The 19,643-nt window shown below is 42.7% G+C and overlaps 1 long non-coding RNA gene across 2 annotated transcripts; it reads right to left on the reverse strand.

Annotated features, from left to right (window-relative positions):
- Positions 1-2,495: 2,495 nt before the first annotated feature.
- On the reverse strand, positions 2,496-9,407 carry LOC128413401 (uncharacterized). 2 transcript variants are annotated; one of them, XR_008330324.1, is made up of 5 exons: positions 9,232-9,407; positions 6,295-6,388; positions 4,411-4,574; positions 3,059-3,167; positions 2,496-2,555 (listed from the first exon to the last, which is right to left on the reverse strand). It is a non-coding gene; the product is annotated as an uncharacterized LOC128413401 (long non-coding RNA). The 2 variants fall into 2 exon arrangements; XR_008330325.1 differs by lacking the exon at positions 4,411-4,574.
- Between the last annotated feature and the right edge of the window lie 10,236 nt (positions 9,408-19,643).

The raw sequence follows: 19,643 nt of genomic DNA on the forward strand, positions 1-19,643 counted from the left end.
GTATTATAATAACTTTATGGAATATTTGCTAGAAACAAAGATAACACAGCTCTTTCCGTAAATTTTTAGCGCAATATGAACACAACGCTAAGCCCTCAGTTCATTACTCCTGTTAGGGCCTTGTGTAAGGCTACCACTTAACTCATGCCCAGTTAAAATGTATCTTTGTATGTATAGATGGGAATTTAGAAATAATAATTATAATCTAAATAGAAACACAATACAGCTCAGCATAGTGGGGAAGACTGAAACCTGTGTACTGCTCAATCTGCTGCCCATGTCAATTTGTTGATGGCAACTTCAAGGTTTCCCCTCTACCTTCTTATGACTCTTTATTGTTCAACCAGATTTGGACTGGATAGCCTTTCGAATGTAGAACTGTAGGGCAGAACTCATAGCTAACTTAGTCTTGAGTAACCTTCAAATAAAGATGTGGGATGAAGATTTTTCAACCCAACCTCCTTTCCATCCTTTGCTGGAGTTGAAGCCTTGAACTAATGTGAGAAATGAGGAACAGAGGGTAGAATATGGAGCATACTATGTTGATCAGGCAATGGCTGAAGACCAGATTCCTAGTACTTATATCAGGCTAGTTTAGAGCCTTCCTATTGAATGCCATACACAGAAGCTGATTACTTAAATCCCTATTACTCTCTGTGCTCAATGGAAAGTCTAAGGATTCATATTTCCAGGGAGATCACTAGGCTCAGTCCCAGCCATGGCCCACAAGATGTCCAGTTCAAGTAGCAGATTCCCCTACAGCTTCCTTGATCTTCAGATCTCAAACGTTTACCTACCCCATGATGAAACTTCTCTTGGTTTGAAAGAAGAGAAATAACATATTAGCATGTTTTCCACAAGGGCAGGCATTGTATTGATAAATAATTAAAGATGAATATCTTTCACAGTTATTAATCATCATTAGCATGAGAAACGCCAGACAAAAACCTGGTGCATAGTTGGGAAGAAATAATGAACTGAACAATCTCTCATGGGTAATGCTGTTCAAAAAGATCAAATATTACTCCTACATGCATATAATGGATATAGGAAAAATGCTAGTGTTCTGTTACCTACCTGTGGTGAGGATTACAATTACTGTCCAGTGGCCAACTCGAGAGAGTAAGATCAACTTTTTCAAAAGGAAAAGTGTTTTACTATTACTCTCCAGGGCAAAATAAAACACTTTTTTATTTTATTCAAATATCATGTCTTCAGGCCTTCCAGATTTATTTTCTTATTGATTAGCAACTGTAATTCTTTTGCTTACTTAGCTACAGAGCCCCTGGTGAGTTTTACCAGAGTGTATGCTTCCAGCTCTTCAATAACGAGAACCTGCTTTCTTGCCTGTTAGGGAGTGAAAAATATTCAAGTGCCTTCATCTCTGCTTCCACACAGTGACTGGGTGTTCGTGCCATGGTTTAGGGTGGGTTAGGTTTATTTATGACTCAAAAGTAATGCTTGATGCTTAAAAAATAATAATCCAAGGAAGATGAAACCTGCACCAGGAATAAGAGCACAGATATTTAAAATATATTTTGGGGTATTTTGGGAAATTCTTTCATCATTTCCTGAAGAATAGAAGAGCCTTGCTAGAACAGGTAAAAAGTGCAGTTTCCAAGTGAAAAGATAGGTCTTTATTGAAATACAAATATGTATAGGGACAGCCACAGAAATAAGGAGGCAGCAAAGAACCTCATCCAAAGCAATGCTTTTAATACAATTCCAAATTGCACATGTCATTTCTATTAATCAATCAAAGGATCACAGCAATCTTAATAGTCGCAAACCTGATGTCTTCATCCTGAACCAATCAAAATCATTTGGCTCTTCAGATTGGCCCTCATCATAATATCATGTGATTACATGTAACCATTTTTGGTGTCTTTCTTTATTAAGACTTTGACTAATTTTCCTGTTCATTAAAAGGCTTCCAATGTCCTCTTTCATGTGTCTACAAAACAATTCACGATTAATCACAATTGCCATGCCTAGCTAATTTTATTTTCAGGCATACCACAGCCACCATAGATTCTAACAGTTTATTCTTTTTAGTATTCTGGAATGGCCATTCATTATGTACAGTACCTAAAAGCAGCTAGTTCTGTACTGCAAAAGGCAGGTACAGGACCATTGAGTTTAGATAGGCTACAGACTCAAAAGAAAATGGAAAAATGGAAAATACAGTTTTATGAAATTATTATTTTCTCCAACACCAACTCCCACCAACCCCAGCCAACAGGGCAATGGTCAGGAATCATGGGAGTTGCAGTCTGACATTAGGAGGACCACAGCTCTCTCCCTTTCCTATCTAGTCCAGCATTCTGCTATAGGCAAATGTTAGGGTTTCAGTGACTTCCATTCTCGTTTCAGTAAGTCCTTCTTAGAAATGGGTCAACATCTTGCTGAATTCAGCTTGGTTTATTATTCATACCTCAGTTCTACAGGTAAGAAAAGCAGAGTACATGTGAACATATATAACAGTCCCAGTTTAAATTGAAAACCTAGATCGTACTCTCAAAGCAGCCTGAAAAGAAAAGGTCTTCATAAGTCACCTGAAAACAGATAAGGAGGGGGCATAATAGAGCTCCACCAGCAGGGATTTCCATTGTCTTGGTGCTGTCACTGAAAAGGCTCTGTCCTTTATACCAGGCTGTCTAAACTCACAGGCAGATGGGACAGACAGCAGGGCCTCAGCCACCGTTGGTAAAGCCCAGGCAAATTCATATGGCAGTAGGAAGTTTATCATGGATTTTCAACTACAGTAAAATCTGAGGTGAATCTGGTGGTTCTGCTTGGACAAAACATCTGAACATTTTCAGGTGGGATTAAAGCCTACAGATATTTACTGAGGAATGATGGAAGGGGGGAGCAGAATATTCCCAGCATGATGCTTACCGTTGGACAAAATGGATGGCAAATGCCCCAAGTGAGATTGCACAGCCATCCTTTAAATCCGCTTCTTGTAAGATGCAAAGCTGTTTTAAGAGCCTCGGGTAGCTATTAGAACTAGAGGACCATGTGCTTGAAATAAATCAGTTGGGTTTTGTTTTCTCACCACGTGGTTTGAGTTCCTCTTTCTGCCTGTCTGCCATCAGCAGACAGCTAACTTCTCCCAGCACTGAACGTCCTTTGATTCTTTGTGCTCAAAATAATAATAGGAGGACCTGTGAAAATTCAAGGCAAACAGTGTGCTCTTTTTGGAAGCGAACGGGAGGTGAAATCTCACCGTGGCTTTCTGGGTGCTAAGGAAGCCACAATCCCTCCAACCCTTTGAATTAATATGAGCAGAGAACTTTCATTTTTCTTCATCGCTGACTGGTATATTAAAGCAAGAAGATTCTAGGTTAACCAAAACAGTGTGGAAAGGCTAAATGGTGTGCTATAACAATTAAGATTTTTAAGATTAATATTTATAAGAAGATCATAACTGTGCACACTGTAGCTGATACTGTTTTGTGCTCTCCATTTCTTAAAGTTGTTTTAAAATGTTTTTATATTGTGTAACCCATCCTGGGTCCTTAGGTTGAAGGGTAGGAAACAAACAAACAAACAAACAAACAAACAAACAAACACGTTGGTAAGTGCCTAATCCCCCAAGGCTGGTTCCCTCCTTTCTTTTGTAAAATTTAACATCAAACAGATGTCATACGATATGGCTCATAGAATAACATCCAAACATTCAGAAAGGGGAAATCCAGGAAATTGCCCCCCCACCAAAGGTACCCCACCTCTGACTCATAAGAACCCAGCTGAGAGTGTCAAATGTGTTTATTCCCATTTCTAACAATTGTGTGAGTTTGGCCACCTTGTCTGCAATTCCCATTTTGCAATAAAGCTCCATGTATAATTTCTTTCATCATGCTCTATGTCTTAATGACAAATTGCAGCCACTTTGAAACTATCCAGGCTGACAGTGGAAGTGGCTACTGAATCTTAATAATCAATTTTTAGGAATCCATTATCATTGCTACTGCCAAAAGGAGAGAAATGTCACACCAGCATATGTCTGAAAACTACAGTGGTTTAACCAAGTCTGCTACTGGTGGAATGGTTCAGTCTAATTCCATCATCTATAAGCTTGGGAATGGATCCTTGATCCTTTGGTTCATTCCTTTCTAAGTTCTATTCTCCTCCAGGGGAAGCCCTGCAGCTCTATCATAAGTAAAATTTCTAGCAAATATATACCGCCTCAGTTCTCATGCCCAGAAGATATTGAGATATGAGGCAGCAAACATGTTCTGGGTCAGACACTCAAGCAATAGCATGATTTGAACCTGAGTCTTCTATGTCTTAGCCTAATACCTTGATCGTTACACCACACTAGTTCTGGATTTCAGATTGAGAGTACATGAAAATCTATTGGAAACAGGCAGGAGCTTATGGTATTCTAAACTTGATAGCTGATACCTTCTTATGCGAATTCAAATTAGAGGCACACTCAGAGATGGTGTTATTGTTAGACACCCCCAAGGCCCACATGCCAGCTGGAGCTCACTGCCAATCCCTGGAGCTTCCAATTTCTCTTCCTTCCACTACCTTCACCTGCCTTTTCCAAGGCTAGATCTGCGCAGCTATAAAAAACAAAACACTCTGAAAACATTCTGAAAACAACCGTTTTAAAGCTCACAATGGAAAATTTCACTGAGTTGTGATTTCAGCTCTACAGTGCCATCTGATTTCACAGTGTTGTAACACATTTATAATGTTGTAATTTGACTAATGTAGCTGAGTCCCAAGTGACTAAGCAGTGGGAGGATCAAGAAGAAACAGCAGCAACCTCTACAGGCCTTGGTTTTTTTAAATCTCTGGCAGGTGGGCAGACTGGGCACAGAGAGGGGGGAAAGTGAATGGGTTGTGGCAACAGCTGCAATGTGGAGGAGCTGGAAGGACCAATCTAGGAAGAAGACCCAGTGATAGCACTAATTTTGGTAGACTTTGAAGACACATCATTTTCAACTGAATGGGGTGTTAGGGTTAGTACCTCTGATGGGGGACACGTTGTGCTCCTTCTGGGGTCGTTTGTCCATCTTTGGTTGCCACCCTGCATTCAGCTGTCACCTAATCTCACCTAATCCCTCACCTGTTGCTGTTAGAAGCTGTCAGTGTGCAACAATGGCTACACCCTGGGGATGGCTTTGATTAGCCAGCTAAACCAGGTGAGGGGAACCGAAGGGTCTCAACCCTTCCGTGAGTTTGGAACTTCTCCTGCATGTGAAGACAGGCTCCAGTGGACAGGACCAATAGTGGGTCTGATGTTAAAGAAGGCAGTTTCTGCACGTGCTGTAGAGGAAGGTGAAGGGCTGATAGGGCTCATCAACCTGGGAAGGTAGCCCATCTAGGAGAAGGAAAACCCTGGTCCTAAACTTCCACTGCCTTGCAGGATATCTTCAGGAGAAGAAAGGCTAAGAAGTAAACCCTACAAAAATCAGGAATAGAGTCCCTATGTTGGCTGGATGGTGCTTTGTACATCTCCATTTGGCAGTTCCTGCAGCCAAGCTGGTCCCAAGCATACTGCTCTGCTTTCCTTTGGATCGACCTCTGTCCAGGCTTGTGCCCTGGGGAGGTCATCTTTGTGCACAGCGGTTTGAGTTCACCCCCAGAAGTGCACTCTATTGTCTCTCAAAACAGATGGGTGCCAACAACATTAGCTGCTGGTTCTAGGGATGAAACATTTTAGATCAAAGGTGGACCATGGACCACCGGTGGTCCACGAGGTTCATTCACATGGTTCATGGTGACAGCTCTGTGCAATAGCAGCATAACTATGTTTGTGAGAGAAGAATGGTGGCTGAACTAGTTGCTCTGTCATCATTAGAATCTGATGCTCTGCCTAGAAGATGAGTGCAGCAGATCAGAAGTAACCGTGGCTGGTGACAAAATGGGGGAAGGCCATGAGAGGGTGACAAAGCATTTGAAAGGAGTGAAGAGTCAATACATGTTAATGGAGGGAGCAGCAAGAAAGTGGAAAAGATGCTAAGAGAATGCACATAAGAGAAAGGGAAAGAGTCAGAGTGGGAGATATTGGTTTATAAATAAAATATCCAAACACAAAGCAGGATGAATGCTGAATCTGACCTATGTTATTGTATTAAAATTTGAATTCTGCATGCATATATATATATATATATATATATGCATAGCACTTTAGCAGCTAGCACTGTGTATTACAAAGAGCATCATTATGTGGTCTGCCAAGACCCTCAGAAATTTTCAAGCGACTGGGAGGGGGAGTGTGGGAGCCAGCCTTCTAGATGTTAAGCTAAGTATCTGCTTAGTTGCGGCTGCTTTTACCTTTTTATCTTACATTGCAGTGATGACTTTTCCAATTTTTATATAATGCAAACTATCTTGAAAGGGCATTACCCAGAAAGGTGTCCTCGAAAGACTGTAAAACAAACAAAACAAAAGATTTTGATTGTTTTCTTGCAACATTTGAATAGATGCATAAGTGTGCACAGGCAATGGCTGCATTGTGAATAGGGAAGCTACCTTCTCCTTCCCTCCAAGTCTCTGGCCCGCAGAAGTAAACAAATGAAGGACTCGCTTGCACATTCATGTCAGTGTGGTGGCATCTGTGACAATGATTCAATTCCAGCATATTGGTCCCATCACAGCCTTCTGTGCTATAAGTAGGTGTTCCTCGGGGATGCTTTTCGTGCCCAGCTTTGAGTTTCACACAAGATCATCCCTGTGCACAGCCGTAAATTAGAGCAGAACATCCTGCTTTGTGTCATTTCTGCCTTCCTAGTTTTAATTAGCTAAGTGCCGGCCTCTGGTAAAGCACTCAGAGGTACTTCTCAGACATTCTTCTGCATGAAGCAGGGGGTGGCAATGGCTTGCTGCTTTTTCGAGCCAGAGTCTCTGAAGGCTGGTCCCCCAATGCTCTTCTCTTCTCATAGCAAGACGGCTTGCCTGAATTATTTGCCATTAGCAAAAGCGGGATTGCTTTATTCATTTATTTTTAAAGTTATTCCGCCTGCCTGAACGTCTTCTCTGCAAATCGAAAACCAGCTTTGGACAATCTTTTAGTGGTCTCAAGAGGAAAAGCAGTAGATATACTGTTTTCCATTCAGATTTCTTTAATCTACATTTTATTTTCTTCTTTATATTTATTATGCAGACTGGTGGTTAATCTAGCTATGAGGACTGGGCTTAAATCCCAGCTCATCTATAGTGGTCCTGGGGAGAACCTTACTTCTCAGGTCTGATTTGAATGCTACTGCCGAGGTCTATCTCACCATATGACCATGACGACATTTGGATGATGAAATCACATGGATCAGCCAGGTCATTGACAAACACTATGCCTTGGGCTCTTAATTTGACCACATGAATGCATATCCTTGGAGCTACTTGATGCCTAAGACACCTTTTTCTCTTCCTAACTACTAGGTGCTCTTCTCTTCCAGATAGTAACATAGGACTCCTGGGGTGTGTGTGAAGTTATAGGCAGGAAGAGGATGTGGAGGTATGTGGAGCCTTCCTCTCACCATCCACCAGGCTTGGCACTGCACCTAATGGTAGCTCCAATGAAAAAGGCAAGGCAGATATCAGAAGAGATTTGCAAGGGATGAAGTTCCAAGATGGAAGGCTTTGAGTGTTCCTCTCTCTGGCAGCTGAGGCTTAACCTGGCCACCACCATTGCCACCTTGTGCTTTGGGAAGAGGAAAGAGTGCAGAAAGTTCCATTGCACAAGAGGAAATCCTTGCACTAATGGAATGTGCTAGCTGGATACTGTCCACTATCTTTAGGGTGGTGGGCAGTTGCTTAGGTGGATTAAAAAAGCACTCAGGAAAACATCTTGTCAATACTGAATGTGAGAAGGGTGGTGGTTGGAGATATCTACATCACACCGAGCCCTGGGGTACAGGAACAGGGTCCATGCGAAGGGAAGAGGGTGGATGAGATGTTGGGCACATGGAAAGGTGAGCAGCAGCCTCACTATGGCTTTGTAATTATGGGAGACAACCAGGCAGAAAGGCAGCATGCACCACCCCAATAATCTCCCGGGAGGAGTAGAGACTTTAGCAAGAAAAAAGACCTGCTCGGAAGCAAAGTTCTAGTGTGCCTGAAGATGGATGGAAAATGAAATGGATTTTGCTCGGAGAAGCTGCACTGAAGAATTCAATGAATTTCTTTCCACATCAGAGGAAACGTGGAGACAATGGAGCATATCTGCAAGCTCACCTCCTTCTTAGGCTCTGTGCAAACAGTTTCTCTCAAGGCATGTGTGAGGGACATCATCTGCACCCTCCACACTAATCATTATTATAAACAGATATTGCTTGCAAGGGTTTCTGCTCATCAACCCATGCAGCAGTAGAGCTATCTGTTGAGCAATGAGGAATTCCATCCTCCACATTAGGTTAGGACTATTGGTCTAAAACTGAGTTACTCTTGGGTTAGGAATATACACCTGCAACTGCTCCTATAGGCATGTTTCAGTTCTGATTTATTAAATGTTTATTTCATTTTGATTGGTGGAGATTTGGGGTTTTTTGGGGGGGGGCACAAATTCTGCATCATCTTGAATGGAGTTCTCTGACAAGAGATGGCAGGGGGGATTTTGTGACATGGAAGCTACACTTGGAAACTTGCTTCCAGCCTCTGCTACATCAGGACACCTGTTTTTACTACAGTGGTACCTCGGGTTAAGTACTTAATTCGTTCCGGAGGTCCATTCTTAACCTGAAACAGTTCTTAACCTGAAGCACCATTTTATCTAATGGGGCTTCCTGCTGCTGCCGCGCCCCTGGAGCACGATTTCTGTTCTCATCCTGAAGCAAAGTTCTTAACCCGAGGTACCATGTCTGGGTTAGTGGAGTCTGTAATCTGAAGCGTATGTAACCTGAAGCGTATGTAACCCGAGGTACCACTGTACTCAGATGTACATATATTAACTCTGAAACCTCTTTATGTCTTTTCAGCTAATGGATGCTTATCAAGGGTGACCTGAAACACGTACAGTGGACGCTCGGGTTGCGAACATGATCTGTGTGGGATGCAGGTTCGCAATCCACAGCATTCACAACCCGCAGCGGCGTGTCTGCACACGTGCGGGTTGGAACTTGGCACTTCTGTGTATGCGCAAAGCATGATTTAGCTCTTCTGCGCATGCGTGACCCCCGAAAGCTGGAAGTAACCCATGCCGGTACTTCCAGGTTTCGGCGTGTCCGTAACCTGAAAAAACGCAACCTGAAGCATCTGTAACCCGAGGTATGACTATACCTTGTTTCATCTTTTTTGTGAGTGTTGATGACTCTCTCTCTTTTACATTCCCCCCTCTCTCTGTGAACTCACTTGAGTTATTTTGAAACTTTTCTTCTTGGTGCCATTTTCTTCCTCCTCCATTACCCTTACAATCTCCAGTCACATTTACCCATGTTTGCTGTGGAGAGAGCCAAATGGAGTTTTGCCAATGACTGATGTCACAGCTTGCACACTGATGGCTGATGTCACAATGCGACACCTGATGCGATGAGGCCATGTATGCTTATAAGCAAAATCCTGTGAGTTTTTACAGCCAGTAAGGTTAAATGGCAAATGAGTCTCAGAATTGGGAGGGCAAAAGAAGTAGGAAATAAAGCCCCAAAAAGCAGCTACAATCAGAACAACCAAAGGATGCCATATCTTTTGAGGTGAGCAACTGCTGGGAGTTGCAAAGAATGTGCTATTTTCACAGGTTCAACTATCTTTCATGGTGGGTGTCATTGTGGCTGGGCATCCGGGCTCTCACAGAGATCTGGCTTGGGGACGCCCCCCCTTGTGCCAACCCCCAGCTGCATCATGCCCCGCCCAGCCAATCAACGGCGGAGGGTGGCGTGGCTGTGGGAGTTTTAAACTGTGGCACGGCGGGGGGGGGCCTTCCCTTTTTCGCTTCCTTTATGCGTTGGTATGGCACGACCTTGCTATGGCCACCATATTATTGGGGCTGGGTAGGAATTGGCACCAGCCATTTTGTTTTCCCCTACCTTGTAGCAATCTTCACAACTTTATAAAGTTAGGCATTGGGTAAGCTTTGTTTAATGGAGGAGAGGTTGTAGCCTTCACCTGTCCCTCTATAAAGGTATCCTGTTAAAGGGATCTGGGTGTGTGGATCCTGTCCAAAGCCTGGACATGAGCTAGGGCCATGCCACAACCCCAGAGGGTACCCCTTGGGGTGCCCCTATTTGTGCTTTACCCTTAGTTGTACTCCCTGCAAATGGGCAAGAGTCAAGATATAGCCTCGCTTCACCCAATGCCTAAGTCAAACCGTTCACATCTGTAACCAATAAAGTTGTGGCCAACTTTAGCCCATAACCCTAAATAATTGTGTTGGTGTGTCTATTAATCAATAGGGAACTGCGGGGCATGGGGCCTTGGCACGCAATGAATGATCAGAATTTGAAAGTATCTTATGCAGTCCTAGTGATAACCAAAGCTGAGTTTATTCTAACCCTGTGTTCAAACCCTTTGCCATTCTGTTGGCATCTGCAGCATTGAAAACTGTTTGTTTTCAGTTACTTACAATTGTGGTTTTATGGCCTGATCATGCATTGCCATAATCAGTCCTTCCACGTCTACAGAAGAAATAAACTCCACTTTTGGAGCTGTTTCCTTGATAAATGTGCATCTTTCCTCCTCAAGGCTTGTTGGGTAGTGGCAATGCGTTTTCCCCAGATTCTCAGAAGCAACCTTCTTTGAAATTGTTTCAGAAATTGTTTTTCTAATTTGCTTGGCTCCAGAGGGGAGTAGCTTTTTTATCTGCTCTCACAAGTGCTTGCAACAGGGAATAATCTGTGTTCTGAAAACTGGCATTTTTAAAATAATGATTTACACAGAGCAGGCAGAAATGCACTGTGCCTCGTGGAGGGTCTCCCTCTCTCCACACACACCCTACCCATTGCCCCCCCCCATAGGAGGATGCATAAAATACATAACTAAAGACAGATTTAAAACACTAATTGACAAAACATCTTTTCCACCTACCCCTCCAATGACTGCCCACTTTAGGTTTTGGCTCATCACTAAAAGATAACCAAGCTCCAATTTCAGTAGATTTCATATTTACCGAGTTAAAAATTTACCCTCTCCAGGATTCTTAGTAGATCAGTGGCATTTTAATCTCTGCGGATTCTCACTTTGCAATGCAAGCATCCAAATCTGACTCTTGTGAATTCCTCCAACTTCAGCTTCTCAATATGTGACTCATGTTTGTATTATCTCACTTAAAAACTCATGTTTTCCTTATAAGGTATTTCACCTTTGCCATGCATACACACGTGTGTGTGCCTTTGTGCTTGAATTCCTGAACTGCTGTTTCCCATCCACACCACACACACCCTCCCTTCACTGCAGACCATCTGAGCATGGCAAATTTGACAGGTGGGTGGACCAAACTCCGGACGGCTGAGATCAGCTTGGGCAGGGGCAGTTAACAGGCACGGCAAATCCAGCAGGCAAGGGGTGTCCCATGAAACAACTGACTGGTGAGGGGCAGATCTGAAGCACATCCAGTGGATTCCTCTTCCTGCTCTCACATAAGCATCCCATGGAGCAAAGGGTCATGGTAAAGGACCCCTGGATGGTTAAGTCCAGTCAAAGGTGACTATGGGTTTGCGGTGCTCATCTTGCTTCAGGCTGAGGGAGCCAGCGTTTGTCCACACACAGCTTTCCGGGTCATGTGGCCAGCATGACTAAACCGCTTCTGGTGCAACAGAACACCGTAACGGAAACCAGAGCACATGGAAATGCCGTTTACCTTCCCACCACAGCAGTACCTATTTATCTACTTGTACTGGTGTGCTTTCGAATTGCTAGGTTGGCAGGAGCTGGGACAGAGCAAAGGGAGCTCACTCCGTCACAGGGATTTGAACCACTGACCTTCCAATCAGCAAGCCCAAGAGGCTCAGTGGTTTAGACCACAGCACCACTCGCATCTCATGGGTTGGGATAGGGATAATCTATCAGGCAGGCAAAGTCTCTTTTGCTCTACTGATGACCCAGCATTCTTCTCCAAGAGGGAGGGAAACTGCCAACTTTCTGCAGGCATCTGCTATGCACCCAAGCCCTCCATGCAGAGCTCAGACCCACAGCAGACTCATTGGGCTTCCTCTCCCAGAGATGAGCAGGGGGGAAGGAATCTCCTTTCCCTTGTTCATTTTTATATGCAAGTGGAGTTTACTACTACTACTACTACTACTACTACTACTACTACTACTACTACTATTGTTAAAAACTTTCAGGCCACTTGGAATTAGGATGTGTGGAAGGGGGAGTTGATTCACTCGCTGAAGAAGAGCACTTTTGCCAGCTTTTTAAAAAAACTTTTCAGATTTTAAGTGCATATTTATTTTGCAAAGTGAGCATGTCAGCAGTGGGATGTGGGTGATGTTGAAGAGAAAACACTAATTTGATTGAAACTCAAGCAACCTCAAATACACATTCAGTGCTGGAGTGGGCCCTGTATTGCAGCTGTTCACCGTTTTGCTTTTATCACCACGTTTAAAATCTGCTGTCTTGTATTGCATACCTTCACTGTCACCGTTTCTCCGCTAATTGTATCCCCAGAGTAAGTAGCAGTTTTCTTGAGGTGGGGAGCTGGTGGTGATTTTCAGCTGGAAAATTATGTGAGGTGGGGGGAAGAGTTAAAAGGGCCCTCCATCTAGTTTCTCCCTATGCCTGCATTTTTGAAAGAGAGAGGGGAGGAAAGAAATCATGGAGAATCCATTCATTTCAATGGGTCTGTTCTTAGAACTTAGTTGTCTACAACCCTTCAACTAAAAATGATGTACTAATTACATGCTGCATACCTGTGTTTGTGAATATTTTTATTCAGTCAATGCATTTGCATCCAATTTAAAACTGGGATGGATCTCATAAATATTGGATTTCCCTATGAATATTATTTTAGCTCTATACTGTTGGCACAGCTTCCCTGCTCTCCACCACCAATTTGTTTGTCCAGCTTTTGTGTGAGCAACTATTGATAACACCATCAATTTGTTCAGTGGTCCAAAAGAGCTTAAAACAAAATGAATCACAGGAGTTTATTACTCAGCAAGAACCTAGTCACATTGTTATTACTGTACCAAAGCAATCAATGTCAGTAACATTGTCATCTGAAGTACACAGCATGTTCACAGTAACAAAAACATGTAGCACATTCTCTTTATAGATAGTAAACAGAGAAATTAACAGCCAGCATCCTTGTTCAATGATGTAGAGGAATTTTACACACAATTCCATTCTATGGCATCTGTGATTTGCTTTGCTTAGTGCTGGCCACTGTTTGGAGTACATGTGATGTCAAAAAACCCTAATTCAAAGAACAATAGTGTCTTGGATTTCATCTACAGTATACTGAGTGTGAGTTTTTCATTTCTTGTGAAAGTACCATAAAAAATTCCATTAGGGATGAGTCAAAACTCCTTACCTTTTCTGTTCCATCTTGGGAGCATTGAGGAGCAGCTCCAATTTTTGGCAACCTCTAATCTTTATGTTTTTGGAACCATATGTTCAAGCCAGTGGAGTTTCGGTGGAGGGCAAAATGAAATCATTCTCCTCTGCCAAAACTCTAGAGTGGGCCACAGAGACTGTGTTGGTTTCTGCAGTTTGCTGCTGGCATGGCCAAAGAGACTATAGATTCCTCAGTCGCTCTTAAGTGTGCTCAATGACACTCCAAAAAACAAAGGGACTATGTGCACTCTCTGCTGCATTGTTGTTGTTTAGCCGTTTAGTCATGTCCGACTCTTCGTGACCCCATGGACCAGAGCACGCCAGGCACTTCTGTCTTCCCTGCCTCCCGCAGTTTAGTCAAACTCATGTTCGTAGCTTTGAGAACACAGTCCAACTATCTCATCCTCTGTCGTCCCCTTCTCCTTGTGCCCTCCATCTTTGCCAACATCAGGGTCTTTTCCAGGAAGTCTTCTCTTCTCATGACCAAAGTATTGGAGCCTCAGCTTCAGGATCTGTCCTTCGAGTGAGCACTCAGGGCTGATTTCCTTCAGAATGGATAGGTTTGTTCTTCTTGCAGTCCATGGGACTCTCAAGAGTCTCCTCCAGCACCAGAATTCAAAAGCATCAATTCTTTGGCGATCAGCCTTCTTTATGGTCCAGCTCTCACTTCCATACATCACTACTGGTAAAACCATAGCTTTAACTGTACGGACCTTTGTCGGCAAGGTGATGTCTCTGCACACACTTATTTCAAAACTAATATTGGAATTAGTGAATATTTCATATTTAATTATTACATTTATACCCCGCCTTCCCTCCAAGGAGCTCCCCTGCCTTCCCCATTTTATCCTTGCAACAACCCAGTGAGGCAGGTTAGGCTGAGAGGTCATGAGTGGCCCAAGGTTGCCCAGTGAGCTTCGTGGCTGAGCAGCAATTTGAACCTGGGTCTCTCCAGTCCTAGTCCAATGCTCCTACCACTACATCACACTGGCTGTGCTTGCTGTAACCTTAATTTTATTTTTCAGACATTCTAGCAGATGTGTCCACTCAAGGTGTCCGAAAATTCTCTTTAACACCTAGGGATAGGGGAGAAATCCTAGGCGGATCACCTTGAAACCTGCGTAATTTGCACTTTCTGAAACAGTATGCGGACTGAAACAGAGCCATCCTTCAAACTTCACACTTCTCTGAATTTTGCAATGCAGTTCTCCAGCCAAGTAATGTGCTTAAAATGCATATATTTACTTTTTCAAAAAGGCATTGTGCAAGAGGAAAGTGCTATGCAAAAATGTCTATATCGGGCAAAATCACATTCAAAGATGTGTACGTGTGGAGAAATTTGCAGTAAAATGCTACTGTGTTTTCAGGAGGACTTCTTTTTAATTGAAAACTGATGTGGAGGACTGAATTTGAGAGTGGAAAAATAAGAAACGGAAAGAAACCAGAATTGACAGATTTGCCCATTCCTGTTAATACTGGTGGGAAGATAGGGACACTCTCACCACTTGGAGAAAGTTTGATCACCTGGATGACTCTGAAAGTGTGATCCTTGAGCATTTTAATGTTATGTGTGTGAGAGAGAGATGTATGCATCTCTACTTAGGCTGTAATCTTACGTGCATTTACCTCAGGTTCCATTGCACTAAGTGATACTTACTTCTGAGTAAGCTTATATAGGTTTGCCCTGTAAGTTTCAGAACTTCTATGAAGCTAATGCTATTAGAGAGACACTTGAATTAATGCTCTGTAATTTTGTTCCACAGAGATAACGTGGGCGTAAGTAGGATAGATAGGCCTGTATTGTATATTTTCAGGAGAGGGGATGATTGCTTCTCAAGGAAAGGGATGCCAATAGAGGAACATCAAGCAAACAAGAGCTGAAATGCTTCTTCATTATTTGTTCTGGTGTTTTGAAGGCCCACTCATTTATCTCATTCTCCAGTGTTTGTCCTAAAGCTGGGGGGGGGGGATTGGGTTGTTGTTTTCTATTTTGATTATATATTTTATATTTTTATTTTATTCTGTGAACTGTCCTGAGACCTCTGAGTATAGGGCAGTATATAAATTCAAACCACCACCACCACCACAACAACAACAGAAAGATGGCAACAACAGAAAGATGGCTTGTAAAAGCCATTCGATCTGAGCTTGGAGCAACCAGATCAGACATCTTTACACGCTGAACTTAAGGTGAGGGTGAGTAATCTAGTCTGGCAGAACAACTTTACTCTATGGCATTAACCCCATCATGCATTTATTAGAGTTAAGCATGTTGGTTGTATGAGGTTGGTTATTCCACACATTCCTTCTCAGAATCCATCTCCTATTCTCTCTTCTTCCCCTCCCTCTTTGTGGAACACAATGTCTTCCAGCTCCCCCTTCCCTGGGGCTGTGTGGATCTGCTCTTCTCCTCTGCAGCACAGCTGGACAAACTTCAGACTTGTCAGGTCTCCTTTGCTTTTTCACTAGAACTCCCAGTTTTACCAACCAGAGCCAGATGCAGAAGGCATGAAAGTGAGAATGAGAATGAGAGAGACATATTCTTACCCTAGGCATTTCTTCTCAGTACTGGGATTCAACTGAGCTCACAGTCCTTTCACAGAAAAGTCCACTATTAGTTAACTTTCTTCCTTTCAACAGGGTAGGAAAACTCACTTTCTTGTTCTTGTTAAGCAATTCAGAGTCTTGCCATTTGACTGCAAATCGCTCAGAGATCTATCAGTAGATTCCTTCTGTTCTATAAGATTTTAGCAATTCAGACAGCTGCTGGCAGTCAGTAGCCCTCCTGACATGCCCCACTGCTCTGTGACATTTGGGATCCCCAGCCCCTCGCTAGGAGAGACTTCATTACATCCACAGTTACCACAACCATAAATTGTGCAATTCTGCTCAGGGCCAAATGATGGTTTCTCCCAGAATTAAGGCAGGAGTATTAAACCTACTATACATGTGGAAGTATGAAGAATTACTCTCAAAACCATAAACATCGGATCCTTTCTGTCATGTCTTTTACAATCTGTTTATATAATACAAGCCCAAAGAAGCATCTCCAACCCCATCATTCTGCCTGGACACTGAGATCCAGCTCTGAGAGTCTTCTGGTGGTTCCTCCATTGCTTGGTTACAAAGAACCAGGCAGAGGACCTTCTCAGTAGTTACGCCCACGCTGTGGAACACCCTCCTTTCAGATGTCAAGGAAATAAGCAACTAGAAGGAGAAGAAGAGTTTGGATTTGATATCCCGCTTTATCACTACCCGAAGGAGTCTCAAAGCGGCTAACATTCTCCTTTCCCTTCCTCCCCCACAACAAACACTCTGTGAGGTGAGCAGGGCTGAGAGACTTCAAAGAAGTGTGACTAGCCCAAGGTCACCCAGCAGCTGCATGTGGAGGAGCGGAGACACGAACCCGGTTCACCAGATTACGAGTCTACTGCTCTTAACCACTACACCACACTGGCTCTCTGACTTTTAGAAGATATTTGACTCCAACTATCTGACTTTTAAAAGATATTTGAAGGTAGCCCCGTATAGGGAAGTTTTAAATGTTTGAATGTTTTACTGTGTTCAATGTTTTAATTTGCTGGAAGCTGCTCAGAGTGGCAGGGGCAACCTATTCAGATGGGTGGCATGATGATGAGGATGATGATGATGATGCAAACAAAAGGTCACTTTTCTTGAACTACTGTTTCAGTGTACAGCTGAAGTTGCATGTTTAAATGTGCATTCTCTCACACACACATACTAGCATGTCAGATAAATAATTTAATTTAGCATTCTTCCTGATGTCTAGTTGTTTTTGTGTATGCAGGGATCTTCTCTTGCACACAGGAGAATTCAAATACACAAGCCCACATTCCCCTCCTCCAACCTGTAATGACACAGTCCAGGAAAAGGTTTGCTACTTGATTCTGCTGATTGCAAAAACAACAACAACAAAACACACACACACACACACACACAAAACCTGGCCCTTAAGACAGTTTTAATATCTTCACTTGGATATGCTCGTCAATACCGTATCATCAATTTTATTCCAAATCCAAAGAGGACTGTCATATCAGAGAAGCTGGCAAAAACGTATGTGACAAGTTGCATTTCAGAGAAATTAAAAACAACAAACCTCTGACAACAGGAGAGAATCTAGATTAATATGTCAACATCTCTTTTGATTCCCCTAAGAGCCTTCAGTGAGGTTGCAAGTCAAGCTAACACGCTATCTAGTATTTCTCAAATATTTAATACTGCTGGATTAATGAGAAATAAAAAGAGGATATTAGTTTCTTTGCCACTCAAATTCGGATGGTTTAGCTCTTTCTTTTTCAGTCTCTTTGGCATGCATCTGAAATTTTACATATTGCATGGAAAACATGCCCCCCAAATATGCACACGAGCTTTCCTAATCTTACAGACAATGTATTCCATAAATCCCAAATTAGGTTAAGCACACGCAAAGGTATTGATTCTACCCATATTTGACACCCTTATGTGTCAGTGTTTCAGCAGCATGGATCAAATCAAGTCGATTATATGCCTGCTTTCATATCGAGTGATTAAATGCATGCATTTTCCTGTCGCTCCAAAGTATTTAGATCATTTGTGATGTGGAAATGAGACAGTGGCAGTGCTCTGTTTTGAATATAAAGCAATCATTCACACAACTGAGCAGAAACAATAGGGTTTTCATACAGATGTGTATGACCAAATAAAAAACAATCTGCTCAGTCCAGAACCTTATTTCTGCACAGAATAGGAGCATTATAAGGTTTAAAATGATGCCAGTCTAAAGTTATCTAGGTCTAGTTAGCTGTTTCACTGCTTCCACTACCAGTATTGTCCCAGGTGATGGAAAATGGTGATCTAGGTGCCCTTGAGATGCACTGGAAACCAGTGGACTAGGGAGACTAGGCTAGTCTCCTAAATGTTCCTCTGGCACCTCCTTCCCAAAGTCTGGGAAGCTTCTGCCTGACTTAGGGAGGGAAGTGCGATGCTCCGATGGGTCCAAGAGCCCTCCTGCCATTTACCCAACGCTCGCCACTGAAGCCAATTGGACTTCTAGCACCAGAGATAGCTCAATAAGCAACCCCAGTTGGCACACCTAATCCTTTAGCGAGAGCACAACTCCACCTCCCACCCAGAACAGATTGTGCATCGTTCACATGCAGCTCCAGGTAATTTCACACATCTGTAACTTATTTTGATACAAAGTTATTTTGATGCGAAGTTACAAATGTCAGAAGACTAGGCTTTCATGCCTTTCATACTTTTTTTGTGTGCAAGTTAATCATTGAAAATCTCCTCCATGGCATTTCATTGATTTTATTAATGAGATCCCATCAGTGACATTTGGTGGCTGTACATCTGTCATAGCTGTAGGCTGAGGCTGGTGATTTACTGAAAGGGATACAGTCCCCCCCTGCTATAAACTGACACTGCTCATCTGAAGTGGTTGTAAGGTTACTATTACTGTCATTAAACATTCATTTGCAATCGGTGGCATATAGATGCTCTGCAGTGACAGTATCCTATTCTATGTCAATCAGTAAATCCAATGGGAGGCAATTCTCTGTTGTGTAATCACAGTATTGTGACATGTAGGTGAATGTGGAAGCCATGCTTTTGAGTCCGGCCATGTGCATCTTTCCCACATGATCATCTTGTCCTGGCCAGGCAACAATGGTATTTACACATCAGTCATGTGCATGTGCTTCTGGTCTTGAGATACATGCCACAGGAAAGCAACAAAATGACTTGGACCAGTGGCAAGTGAAGATCTGTTGGTGGAACTTAAAATTATAACACACACAGGGTTGCAGTGTTTCAGGTCCGCTGAACATAATAAACCTGTATTCAATTTCCTCCCTTCTTTGCATCCATTAGTACAGATCACCCCATATAATTGTTTATGCTGAGCATCATTATTCCTCTACTCCACTTGGTTGGCTGGTAGTGGCAGAGAAACATTTAGCATAATGTATGGGAACTTGAGGAATTCATTCTTTGCCCATTGAGGTTCAGATTGATCTGCTCTGTGGCTCCCAGACTTATGTGTGGTTCACAATGCAGTTATCCTTCAGAGTTTGCACTTCTTCTGTTTTCCGTTGCAATTCTCTGTGAGAAAAAGAAGAAGTATTAAAATGTGTATTTTAACACAAAGTACGTTTAGAAAAGACAGTGAAATAAAAAAATATGCATTTCATAGATTT

This window comes from Podarcis raffonei, chromosome 5 (genome assembly GCF_027172205.1).
Source record: "Podarcis raffonei isolate rPodRaf1 chromosome 5, rPodRaf1.pri, whole genome shotgun sequence".
NCBI lineage: Eukaryota > Metazoa > Chordata > Lepidosauria > Squamata > Lacertidae > Podarcis > Podarcis raffonei.